General features: G+C 45.4%; 1 long non-coding RNA gene across 1 annotated transcript in view; it reads left to right on the forward strand.

Moving 5' to 3' along the window:
- The window catches only part of LOC118498721, a 15,838-nt gene extending 3,158 nt beyond the window's left edge, over positions 1-12,680 (forward strand). The window contains exons 2-3 of the long non-coding RNA XR_004901190.1: positions 11,012-11,016; positions 12,481-12,680. This is a non-coding gene — a long non-coding RNA (uncharacterized LOC118498721). The remainder of the gene's footprint in view (positions 1-11,011; positions 11,017-12,480) is intronic.
- Positions 12,681-12,994: the final 314 nt, after the last annotated feature.

The following is a 12,994-nucleotide window of genomic DNA, read 5'->3' on the forward strand; positions in this document are numbered from 1 at the left end:
TGGAGAAGAAAGTTCACTTTGACTAATTTCAACTTTTCCACCATTAAATCTGCACCTGCAATGTCAGGGGTCACCAAATAATAAAATGTGGCATCTTTGAAACTGCTCAGTCACGTGTAAAGGGCTGTAATTGAGTAGATTCATTCTCTGAAGCCCCACCAGAGACACACAGCTCAGGGCTGGGGGGAGGGGAGAGGGATGGGAAGAGGAGGCAGGACCCAAAGCAAGCCAGGCTCTGGGAGGGGACCCTGGGAGCAATGGCAGCCTCTGATGTGGTCCCTTGCTTTTGAAATTTGAGACTAAAAATAAATAAATATCCTGCACATTCACTCCATACACACTCACATACCCACACTGGCCTCCAGCCTTTGTGAGCAATTTGACCTGATAAATGCGCTTGGCTGGCATCAAATAGTCCGGCTTTGACCGATCCCATTTAAATATGTGAATTAGTCATGAAGCAGGACACAGCTTGGTAAGCTTGCTAAATTGTTGGACTCTATTGAAGGAGAAGGGAGAAAAAAAGGAGAAAGCCATTCAGCGTTCTCAATTAGGTGGAGAAGTAGGCGGCATCCCAGCCTCGGGTAGTGTCTTCTCACTGTCAGACCAAGGCTTTGCTGAAAGGGCCATGGGTGGGGGTGAAGGGACGTGGGTCACTTGGTACCACTTTGTACTCTCTTCTGAAGCACCCTGTGGGACCCTGGCCTTCCATGGGCCTGCCATAGGTGGCAGTCATGCTCCCCCAAAGGGAGAGACCCATTGGTGCTGGAATTCATGGTGGCCCATGCTCAGCCCAGTGGGGACTCCAGGTTGATGCCACCATGAAAAAAAGCTGACCAGGAGCTTCTGTAGGTGTATTTCTTAACCCCAACTACCACCACTCCCTGCCCCAGCAGAGGGAGGATAGGAAAGGCAGAGAGGAAAGGCAGAGGTGGTGAGTGAAATCTGAGCAGGGCATCACCAGCAGGGTGAGGGCGGGGAGGAACCTCAGTGCAAATCACATCTAAACAAATCCCTCATTCTGAAAGTGTCCCACCACACACACCGCACCCAGGGGCGGACCTCCACCCAGGCTGCAAAGGCCTGCACACTCCTGCTTGCAAACCTAAGGAGAAGGGAGAGTTTACCTCCAGGCTGCAGATGCTTAGTAGGATTGGGGCTTGACGGCCACTGCCCCCAAATGGGAAGAAGGTCACACTCCTACTCTTATGAACCCCCCCTTTTTGGGTCAGGCTTCCACGATGAGTAATTGCTCGAGTCAGGTATTGCCTCCCGAAGCCCTGGTCACTCACTGGACTACAAGAGGACTGCTATGAGTCCACTTGGTTTGTAGCACGTGAGCTAGGAGTCAAAGCAGCACAGCATAAAATCAAACATAAATCCGTCTGTTTTCTGGAGGAGAAGCTTTAGGACAGGCAGAGGGTGAGCACAAAAGCCCACCTCTGGACTTCACGGGGTGGGCCAGCCCTCTGCAACCTGGGTAGGCTTTGACCTGGGGTTGCACGCTCCCCGCCCCCCCCCCACCCCCATCCTCCAGGGCTGAGGAAACTCACCAAGGCTGAGCTGGCCACCTCCGCTGGGAAACAGGCCTCTTTGGAAACTGTGAAGTCGCAGCGCCCTCTGCCAGCGCGTGGCCACAATAGCCAGGAAGATTTCCTGAGCAGAGCCAAAGCTGAAAGGACCACAAACCTGAGGCAGATCCTCCCACTGGAAGCTGGCAGCAGCTCTGCACCTGTGGGAGTCTGGAACTCATCTAGAAGGCTGAGTTCCTGGCTCTGGCTTTCCTTTTCCCTTCCCCCACCTGCCCAAAGAGGACCCAGGAACCAGCGAAGGACACAGTGGCCTAACGTTCTGCTTGAGCCCCAAGCACACTTCAGCCCCTGCTTGTTGGGAGGCAGTCTTCAGTTGACTAGATGCTAGAATGGTGGCAACACCATTATTATTCTGATGAGCATGTCAGTTATATTATTTATGATTGCCTCATGTTATGAGCATCTTAACTATTACTCAGAGACTAGATGTCATAGTTTGTGAGCTTCCAGTGTTTATTCTTACTTCGGGGCCCTAGTAGCCCTGAAGAAAATAACAGAAATATTGCATTGATGCCAAAGTGTGTCATAGTGTCAGTCAATTCCAGTTTCAAAAGACTGCCAAGAATCTAGTCCAAGTTCTGTCTTGACTTGGACCTTTCCTTCTCCCTGGTCTCTGCACCCACGTCAATCCTAGATCCTGTTTTCACCTTAACCCTTTTGCCACAGTTAAGTGTCTGTTTTTCCTATCTTTACAATTAACAATTAAAATTTGAACCTGTCACTCTAGAACACACTTTTCAATTTCCTTTCCTTTGTATCCTAAACATCAAACCAAAATTTCTCACTAATGCTGTCACCAAGTGCTGTTCACGCTCAAACTTGGCACCACACGTGCCTCCCCAGAGAGCAGCACCCCTGCGTGAATCCATCAGCAGTCCACTCACCACGCAGCCTCTGACTTGAGCAGGCTCTGGCAGGCTACTCTCCATTTTGCTCCTCCCTGAGTCCTTCCCTTCATAGCCAGAGACCTGGATAACATCCCTGGTGCCTTCTTCTTCCTGTCTGCATGTCCTTCTACTCTGCCTTCAAAACATGCTCTGTATGTGGCTCCTCACCGCTCCGCTGTTGCCACCTGGAACTCAGTGGCCATCCATCACCAGAGGAGGCTCCCCTCCCTTCTTCCTCCCTTCCCTCTACTATCCTCACAGCAGCCAGAGGGGTCCTTTCAAAACCCACATCAGATCATGGCAACAATTACAAATAAACTCAATGGCTCTCCACTGCACTCTAGGATTGGATCCAAACAATTAGCTTTGTCTTCAAGGCTTTGCTGGCTGCACCCTGCCTAATTCCCAACTTCCTCACTCATGATTGCTTAGCCACGCGGTCTCTGCTGGAGTTCACAACAACTTCCCATCTCAGAGTCTTTGGCCAACATTTTCTCCCTGCTTAATTCTCATTTAACTTTCAGGCTCAGCTTTAATTCCCTTTGTGTGAGCTCGCAACTTCGGTTCTTTCTTGTTGTGACTTGTTCCTTATATCAACACACTTCAACCACTGGTGCATTTATCGGTGTACCAGTGGGCTCCCCCAGTGGGTGGTAAGTTTCCTAGAGTGAGGAAGGCATCTGTGTTGTTCAGTGATGTAGCCCCAGTGCCAAGTCCAGGGCCAGGATGGAGGAGGCGCTCAGTGGAAGGATTGAATAAATGAATGGGCTTTCTGGAGCTGACGTTGTGAGTGAGCTCAGAGAGGGTCAGTGATTTGCACACTGCCACACATCTAGCAGGAACATGTGTAGTTCCCAGGTGAACATGCCACCTGAAAGACTGTTGGGACCACAGAAAGTAGGGAAGTGGGGCTCAGACAGGTGAGAAGATTCTAGAACAGTGATTCTCAGAAAGAATCCCTCTACAGTGGGGCCCTGTAGTTAATATGTGAGAAGTATACTCAATGTTTACATTTCTTGCAAAAATATCTTTTGTTTTCATGATTCAGAATGTTATAATTAAGATTCTCTCCACAAGATCCCCATTTGGGGAGGATAACAACAAATACAGACTTCTCTGAGGGCAGGTTTTTGGGTTTATCCCAAGGAAGAGGCCTTAAAAGCTACCGGGAAACTAAGCGCACGACTTGAGGCCTCTACACCGCTCCCCTGAGCAGTGCTCAAGGTTGTAGGCGCTGGAATCTGGGTCTCAGTGACTCTGCAGCCGGTAAGGCTGCACTTGGCCTGGGAGAGTCCAGCGCCATCGGAGGGGCTAACTTCACAGCAGAGGGCGCCAGAGAGCCGAGCCGCAGGCCGGGGAGGATGTGCCTAAGACAAGTTAACTCCTCCGCGAAAGTGGAGCCAGCCACCGAGGGTCTAAAACAGGAAATGCTCCTTCTTCTTGCCCTCTACTCAACTGTGATTTTGCTATGCTTCTGGGTGGAGAAATGCTAAGTGGCCCAGTGGATATCTGTAAAAGAAATGCTATTATTAGTAGTAATAGTATTACTGATCAGGTGCCTAGGTGACAGGTGATTTTAAGAAAGAAGCCAAGAGTAACCAGAGTTTCATGAGGAAGTTTGAGATGCTAAACTTTAGTAGCTAAAAGATATTTCCTTTTTTTAAAACTTAATCGAGCTACTGAGTTCTGGTTATACAACTTAATGTCAGTCAAAAAAAAGATGTGTCTGGTTCTACACCCTCACGGAAGATTCAAGTAACCCTGCGTGGATGGAGACCTTTGTGAAAATGTTGAAAGTGGAGCCTCTGGTGTCCCTGTGCCTTCCAACTAATCTCTGCTTTTTTCTTTCTTATGTACATGGGCCTCCACTATTTCACAGTCCTTATAGATGAGAAGACGGACAGGAGCAGAAGCCATTTTTTCCAAAACTCCGTTTTTAATCTAGGCAGATACCCACCAATCACACGGGGACAGATTTCCCGTTCATACTCCCAGGGGAACTTTGAAAACCAATGCCCATTCCTACCTAGGGGTAACCCAACCTTGCATCATCCACGTTTTTCCAAAAGGTGTAAAAATGGGGCACCTCCACCCTCTTTGGAAAGCTGGCTGGGAGAGTCCAGTCGTGGAGAATCCATCGCAGAGGTCAGAGGTCAGTGACCAAGTTTCAAAGTGACCAAAGCTTTCCAAAGTGCTGTGGATGGCAATTTCTCCATGCTTACAGCAACCCCTTCCCCTGCTCCATGGTACAAGAGAGATGGGACATTCTAAGGATCGTTGTGGTGGAGCTCTGGATGAATTGGAACAAAACACTGGAGGTCACTAGTCTGTAGCTGATGCGCAGAATGACCTCATGTGTCGTGTGCCAGAGCGTGCCATCCTTCCTTTCAGTGGTGACCAGTGACATTGGACTATAACGTATCAGAGTGGTACCGTACATTGTCAACTTAGCTGAGCTAGTTTTGTTTCCCCAGATGTCCTTCCCTGTATGGTTATGAGTCAGAGTTGGAGAGAAGAAAAATGTGTGCCGGCTTTGAGAGATAGGAGTGAAGCCACAGTTATTATGTTCTGAGGGTCTGTGGAGGACCAGGCGCCACTGCTGCTTGCGTGCACTGGCACTGCGGGCCAGCACGCCTTGGCTGGTATGGGGCAACACTGGGGCAGGCTTGCTGCAACTGCCCTGGTCTCCTGCTAGAAGGTCTCATGTCCTGGACCAGTGTGTGTGCATCTCCATGCCCACCGGCGCCAGCTCCTGGGCTTCATGCCTTTCGGGTGATCCTCACGAATTCCAATTAATCCTTGCAGGTCCAGTTTGTCCCTGCTCTCCCCAACTTCACATCCAGCTCTTCTTCCCATCTGCTGGTCCTGCATATCTGCAGTGACGTCAGGGCCACCACCAAAGGCAGCACACGGCCTTCTAGGGACTTCTGCCCCAGCTTCCCTTAATAAATCCCTTATTCCTTTGAACTCTTATTCTCTCTTCAAACACTACAACCTGTTCAATATTCTTATTTCACATCCAGATTTGCAACCCAGATACAGGATTATACATATTACAAAATAATATTTGATTTCCCAAAAGGGATTTGTGCATGATACTTAAGTTCCCATCTATTGCCCACTTGTTTTTCATGTCAAACTTCTTTAAATAAGTTACCAGCAAAGTTTCCTACAGCATGGACCCACCACTCATACTTTCTTTCAACCAGATGTCCTGGCATACTCCCATCTCCCCTCCACCACTCACACAGTCCACAGGTCCCTGAGTACAGTGGACAGTCCCCACCTACAGGACACATTCTTAAGCTTCCAGCCCAGGGCCCAGGCTTGTAGCCTTTTTCTTCTTGAACAATGCACTATGTTCAATTCCTACCCATAATTCTTTTTTAAAAGGTTTTATTTATTTATTTTTAGAGAGGGGATGGGAGGGGGAAAGAGAGGGAAGAAACATTAACGTGTCGTTGCCTCTTGAGCACAACCCACTGAGACCTGGCCTGTAATCCAGGCATGTGCCCTGACTGAGAATCAAACCAGTGACCCTTTGGTTCATTGTCTGGCTCCCAATCCACTGAGCCACACCAGCCAGGGCCCTACCCATAACTCTGTTTTTTTAGGGTGGTTATTCTTTTAATTTTTTATTTTTTATTTTTTAAATATATGTTATTGATTATGCTATTACAGTTGTCCCATTTCCCCCCTTCACTCCCATGTGCCCTGCACACCCTCTCCCACCCACTTCCCCCACCTTTAGTTCATGTCCATGTGTCATACTTATAAGTTCTTTAGCTTCTACATTTCCCATACTATTCTTACCCTCCCCCTGTCTATTTCCTACCTACCATCTATGCTACTTATTCTCTGTACCTTTTCCCCCTCTCTCCTCCTCCCACTTCCCTGTTGCTAACCCTCCATGTGATCTCCATTTCTGTGGTTCTGTTCCTGTTCTAGTTGTTTGCTTAGTTTCATTTGGTTTTGCTTTAGGTGTGGTTGTTAATAATTGTGAGTTTGCTGTCAATTTACTATACATGTTTTTTTCAATCTTCTTTTCTTAGATAAGTCCCTTTAACATTTCATAAAATAAGGGCTTGGTGATGATGAACTCCTTTAACTTGACCTTATCTGAGAAGCACTCTATCTGCCCTTCCATTCTAAATGAAAGCTTTGCTGGATAGAACAATCTTGGATGTAGGTCCTTGTCTTTCATGACTTGGACTACTTCTTTCCAGCCCCTTCTTGCCTGCTAGGTCTCTTTTGAGAAATCAGCTGACAGTCTGATGGCAACTCGTTTGTAGGTTACTGTCCCCTTATCTCTTGCTGCTTCTAGGATTCTCTCCTTCATTTTTACCTTGGCTAATGTAATTATGATGTGCCTTGGTGTGTTTCTTCTTGTGTCCACCTTCTTTGGGACTCTCTGAGCTTCCTGGACTTCCTAGAAGTCTATTTCCTTTGCCAGATTGGGGAAGTTCTCCTTTATTATTTGTTCAAATAACTTTTCCACTCGTTACTCTTCCTCTTCCTCTTCTGGTGCCCCTATAATTCAGATGTTGGAACATTTAAAGATGTCCTGGCAGTTCCTAAGCCTCTCCTCTTTTTTTTGAATTCTTATTTCTCCATTCTTTCCTGTTTGGTTTCTTTTTTCTTCCTTCTGGTCCACTCTATTGTTTTGAGTCCCAGTTTCCTTCCCATCACTATTGGTTCCCTGTGTATTTTCCTTCATTTCACTTATCGTAGCCTTCATTTTGTCAGCTAATTTGTGACCAAATTCAACCAATTCTGTGAACATCCTGATCACCAGTGCTTTGAACTGCGCATCTTACAGGTTGACTATCTCTTTGTTGCTTAGTTGTATTTGCTGTGGAGCTTTGATCTGTTCTTCTATGTGGGACATTTTTTTTCCTTGTCGCGCCTGTTATGTATGAGAGGCGGAGCCTTGGGTATTCACCAGGGCGGGGCAACCCAGTCACTGGGTTTTGACTCTGTATGTGGGGGCAGGGATCCGAGAGGAAGCAATGGCACTTGCTCCTCTCTCTGTCAGATTTCAGTTCCTTTCGCCACTTCCCCCGAGCAAACTGGGCCCTTCTGGTCCTGATTCCCATGGGGGTGGGCTTGTGCATGTTCTAGGACCCCGTGGGTGTCTCCAACGCACTCTCCTGTGAGAGTGGGAGTCTCTCCCTGTGCCTCAATTCCCACAGGTGTTTTCAATCAGTGTCCTGAGGCTTTATTTCCTGGCACTGGGACCCTGGGTTACATGGTCTGTCTCCCTGCCCAATTTCACCTGGTTTAACTGCGCACAAATGTGGGATCACCCAGATAGCCAGACGCCTTGCACACAGTGCCTTGTTTCACAGTCGCCGCCTCGCTGAGTCTGCCAGCCACCAGCACACCCAGGGTCCGCCCACTCTGGTCTTGCACCTGGGATGCCTTATGTGTCCAGTGCCACTACTTTTTGTGCTGCAATCCCTCTCCACCCAGCTGCCCAACTCCACCCTTCCTACCAGTCTGGATGAAAGTGTATATTTTAACTCCTTGGTTGTCTGACTTCCATACAGTTCAATTTTCTGTCAGACCTGGTTGTTATCTTGTTTCTAAATTGTTGCTGACCTTATTTTGGTTGTGCGAGGAGGCACAGTGTATCTACCTACACCTCCATCTTGGCCGGAAGTCTCTACCCATAATTCTTATTCAGGCTCAATTCTTATGCCTAGCTGAATAATTCCAGTAAGTCTCTGAGTTACATAGTTCTCACCCATCACACTGAGCATTAAGATGCATACAGCAATGGCTCCCATTGGTCAAACACCTGCTTGTGTGCCAGGCACTGTTCTGTCCATATACTTTTCATGTGTGGATTCTTGTATTCCTTCAAACTCTGTGATGTAGCTAGTATTAATATCCCTATTTTTCAATATGGAAACCAAGATCCAAAGAACATAAGATACTTGCCAAAGCTACCCCATCACAGGAAGTGGAATCAAGATCTCCAGTTATAAGAAAAAATATTCACAGAAAGATCCATTGTATCTTCACTCAGTTTCTCTCAATAGGAACATTTTTGCAAAACTATAATACAATACCACAACCAGGAGGTTGACATTGATGTGGTCAACAGATGGGACAGTTCAATCACCATAAAGAATCCTCCCATAACTTTTTATTACCTCCCTCTCTCCTCCCTTACTTTGTCCTTAAGACCTAGCAACCACTAATTTGTTTCCCATTGCTCTGATTTTATCAGTTTCAGAATGTTATATCAGTGGAATCATATAGTGTGTACTTTTAGCATAATTCCTTCGAACTTTGTCCAAGTTTTCTTCATCTGTCAGTAGTTTGTCTCTCTTTATTACTGAGTGGCACTCCCTGGCACAGACATACCCCAGTTTGTTTAACCAGTCTTCCATTTGAGGACATCTAGATTATCTCTAGTTCAGGGTTATTACAAATAAAACTGATGCAAAAATTTGGGTATGGAATATCATGTGAACTTAGGTTTTTCATTTCTCTGGGATGAATGTCCAAGAGTGCACTTGCTGGTTGGTATGGTAGCTGTATGTTTAGTGTTTTTTAACCAACTGCCAAAACATTTTCCAGAGTGTGGTACTACATTACATTCCCACCAGCAATGTAGGAGAGACTCAGTTTCTCCTCATCCTTACCAGTATATGGTGTTGTCATTGTTTTTTATTTTAGCCACTTCGATAAGTGAGTAGGGGGGTCTCACTGGGATTTGAATTTGGATTTCCCTAACAAATGATATTGAATATCTTTTCATGTGTTTATTTACCACCTGTATATTTTCTTCTTTAAAATGCCTGTTCTCTTCACCCATTTCCTAACTGGAAGATTTGTGCTTTTTTAATGCTGAGTTCTTGGCATATTCCAGATACTAATCCACTGTCACATATTTGGTGTACAAATGTTTTTCCCAGTCTGTAGTTTGCCTTTTCATCCTCTTAATTGAGTCCTTCACAGATCAAAAACTTTTAATTTTGGTAAGGTCCAGTTGATCAGTTTTCCTTTTTATGAATCTTGCTTTTATAATCAAGCCTAAGAACAGTGCCTAACCTTGGGTCCCAAAAATTCTCTGGTTTTTTTCTCTAAAACTTCAGTAGATTTACCTTTTACATTTAAGACTATAGTTGATTTTAAATTAATATTTGTGTAAGATATGAGACTGTTGTTGTTGTTGTTGTTGAAAGGGCTATCCTTACTCCATTGAATTGCTTTTGCACCTTTGTCAAAGTTCCACTACATTATATGGGTAGTCTTGGTTACTGTAGTATATGGTAGACCTTAATAGGAGGTAGAGTGATTCCTCCCAGTTTTTTATTCCTTGTCAAGTTTGTTTAGCAATTTTAGGGCCTATCCCTTTCCATACACATTTTTAGCATGAGTTGTCTGACTGTAGAAAAACCCTTGTTGTGTTGCTATTGAATTTTTATTTACTTCCATTTGATATCCAAAGTTTGATTTGATCAAGGACACCTCCAAGGTGTCCTCACTTGAACATGGACACATTCAAGGTGGAAATGCATCTTTTTATCTTTATAACTTCCAGAACTCCAGGCATAATACTTGGGATGGGGTAGGTTCTGATGGGTGAGTGGGTGATCAGACTCGTCCTTCAGGTGAAGACAGATGATTTTATAATAGACAGGCTCCACTATTCTCTGTGCTCTTAGGTCCATTTAAACTCTCAGTTCACCTAATCATTTCTTCTAGTTTTCCTTCCTAAAACACAGAGTGTTTTGTGGACTATTTTGGTCCTGTCTGAGCTGATTGTGTTGCTTCCATGCATAGCACGTTTGAAAACTCTTTATTCTATATACTGAATAAAATCCAAATTTCTCTACACCCTCATCATAAGCATATACAAACAACTTACATCATCCACCAACAAGAAAGTATTAATTGAGGCCCTAGGCTGTGCTAAGGACTATAAGAATGGAAACAATTGTGAAATACAATTCCTACCCTCAGGGAGTTTGAAGCATGGGTTTGTCCCATCCACAACGTGCCTGCTGCAGTGAGCCGCTCCTACAGGCTGAGGGTGGGCACCACCTCATCCCCAGGACTCCAGGAGAAAGGCCCTTGGCTTCTCTTCAACTCATTCCTTTTCCTCCAGGATGAGGTTAAAATATTTGCCTTTACCTGCTGTCCAACTACACCCAAAGGACAAATAAGAGGGCTTTCAGAAGACATGGTATATTGCCAAGGAAATCTATGATTACTTTTTCTTGTAGAGAAGCTAAATAAGCCACAGCAAAGAACCTATAGCTTCCATCTTTACTTGTGTTTGTCTTCAGGAACTGTTTTCTATTCAGCATTAAGAAAGCAGAGTCTGGGCACTATAAATGTCAGGGCTCATAAACCCATAAATCTTGCTTCCAGGTTCAGGGTCAATAATTCTCCATGCTCCCATAACTGAGGGAGTCAGAAGCTTGCCAGTGTGTAGCTCTGTAGGTTCTTTGCCCAAATCCTTCCACAGCAGTATTTCTGGGCTGGTGGGGAGCCCCGTCTTTCCTAGGCTTTCAGCTGCTGTCAGCACAGCCCCCTGCTCCTGCTGCCTTGAAATGTCTCCCTTTGCTTCCATAGCATCCTGGTTGGTCCCTTCTCCACTCTGTCCTTCACAAGAACTTCCTTCCCAGCCCAGCCTCTTAAAGCTTGTTATCTTCAGGCTCTGGGTCAGGTGCTCCACCCTCCTCACACTGTACTCTTCTGTAGGCAGGCTCCCCTGCTCTCTCAGCTTTAAAGCCCGTCTTGTTGGAGGGACACATATTTGCTACTCTCTTGTTTCTATGCAAAAAACTCAAGAGTACTCTCTGCCTGGCTTCATTATTTCACTTACTGGTGGGTCTGAAGGAAGAATTGGACTTGTCCCACTTGGCCCCTTCCTCTGCCTTGGAAACCTGCCCTTTGCCCACTGCCATTGATGAGGGGAACAGGGAGGAGTCCTACTCTGGGCCATCTGGGTGGGTGACTGGACTGCAGGACTGTCTGTTTTAGGTAGGAAGACTTTCCAAGCCCATCTGGACATCGATATAAAGCCAAAGCCTCTTTCAGCTTGATGAGTAGTGAAGCTAATAGTTCATCTTCATCTGACAATTACTGTTTCCAAGTAACTTATCTGCATCCCACACAAAAACTCAGGAAACCTCACAAGGTTTGTCCTTAGTTCAAAATTACCAGGTATGCAAGGAAGCAGGGAAATAAAATCAGTAATGAGGGCAAAAATCATTCCATAGACACAGACTCAGATATGGCCCACATCAGTGAATTAGTAGATGGGGACTCTAAAAAAGTTAAGAAACTTTAATATAGTTGTAGTCCACATGTACATGAAGGTAGAGGAAGGCGCAGACACGTTAAGGGCAGGAATGGAAAATATGTTTTAAAAGACCCAAATGGGACTTCCGGCCAAGATGGAGGCATAGGTGGATGCACTATACCTCCACACACAACCAAGATTGGAACAACAATTTAGAGGCAGAATAACACCCAGAACTGACAGAAAACTTATCTGAATGAAAGTCAGACAGCCAAGAAGTTGAAATAGACCTGTTCATCCAGACCAGTAAAAGGGGTAGAGACGAGCAGCTGGGCGTGGGTCCAGGCGCAGAGAACAGGGAGAGTTGGGTGCATGAGGCAACCAGGAGTGCATAAGGCATCTGGAGCGCACAAGATCACAGCAGGTGGACCCTGAGTATGCAAGCGACAGCTGGCAGACCCAGTGAGATGGCGATTGTGGAGCAGGGCAGAGCACGCAACCCAGGATCCCAGGGAAGGGACTGAGGTCCCATGGAGAACGGAGCTACTGCTATTGTTCCCTCTCAACCCCGCCCCCACATACAACATCACAATCTAGCGACTGGGGTGCCCAGCCCTGGTGAACACCTAAGGCTCTGCCCCTCATTGTAACAGGAGCAACCAGACCAAAAAAAAAAAAGTTAACACAAAAGATTATTTGTCACCTATTTTTAGAAAAAAAGTCAGTATAAAATCAGAGATCAACATGAATACAGTATAGGTATAAATGTTTGACCAAAAATGGCAATTTCTTATGTTTTTAGGGGTATTAAGAAAGTGTTCTTTGGTTTATTTTGCTTTTGATTGTAATAATGTATGCAAATCCTGGTAACCATTAATTTTCTCAAACTTAATGTCTGAAAGCTTCATAAAGTCAACCTAAATATTTACCTTAAGGTAATTTATGAAACTTTAAAAAGCTCTTCCTGTGCCAAGAGTATATATTATTGTGAAAGTAAAGTCTCGTAAAGTGAAATAAATTTTCTCCCATACCTTTAAAAGAGAGAGAGAGAGAGAGAGAGAGAGAGAGATGGCTCAAACAGAAGAACAAATCAGTGCCCCAGAATTCATCCTTTTGAGCTACCAAGAGATAGCTATCAGTGTTTTGATAGCTATCTATCAAAACACTGTGCATCCTATCAGATGCACAGTTCAAAACACTGGTGATCAGGAAGCTTACAGAATTGGTTGATTTTGGTTGCAAATTACATG

Source organism: Phyllostomus discolor, chromosome 2 (assembly GCF_004126475.2).
Source record: "Phyllostomus discolor isolate MPI-MPIP mPhyDis1 chromosome 2, mPhyDis1.pri.v3, whole genome shotgun sequence".
Lineage (NCBI taxonomy): Eukaryota > Metazoa > Chordata > Mammalia > Chiroptera > Phyllostomidae > Phyllostomus > Phyllostomus discolor.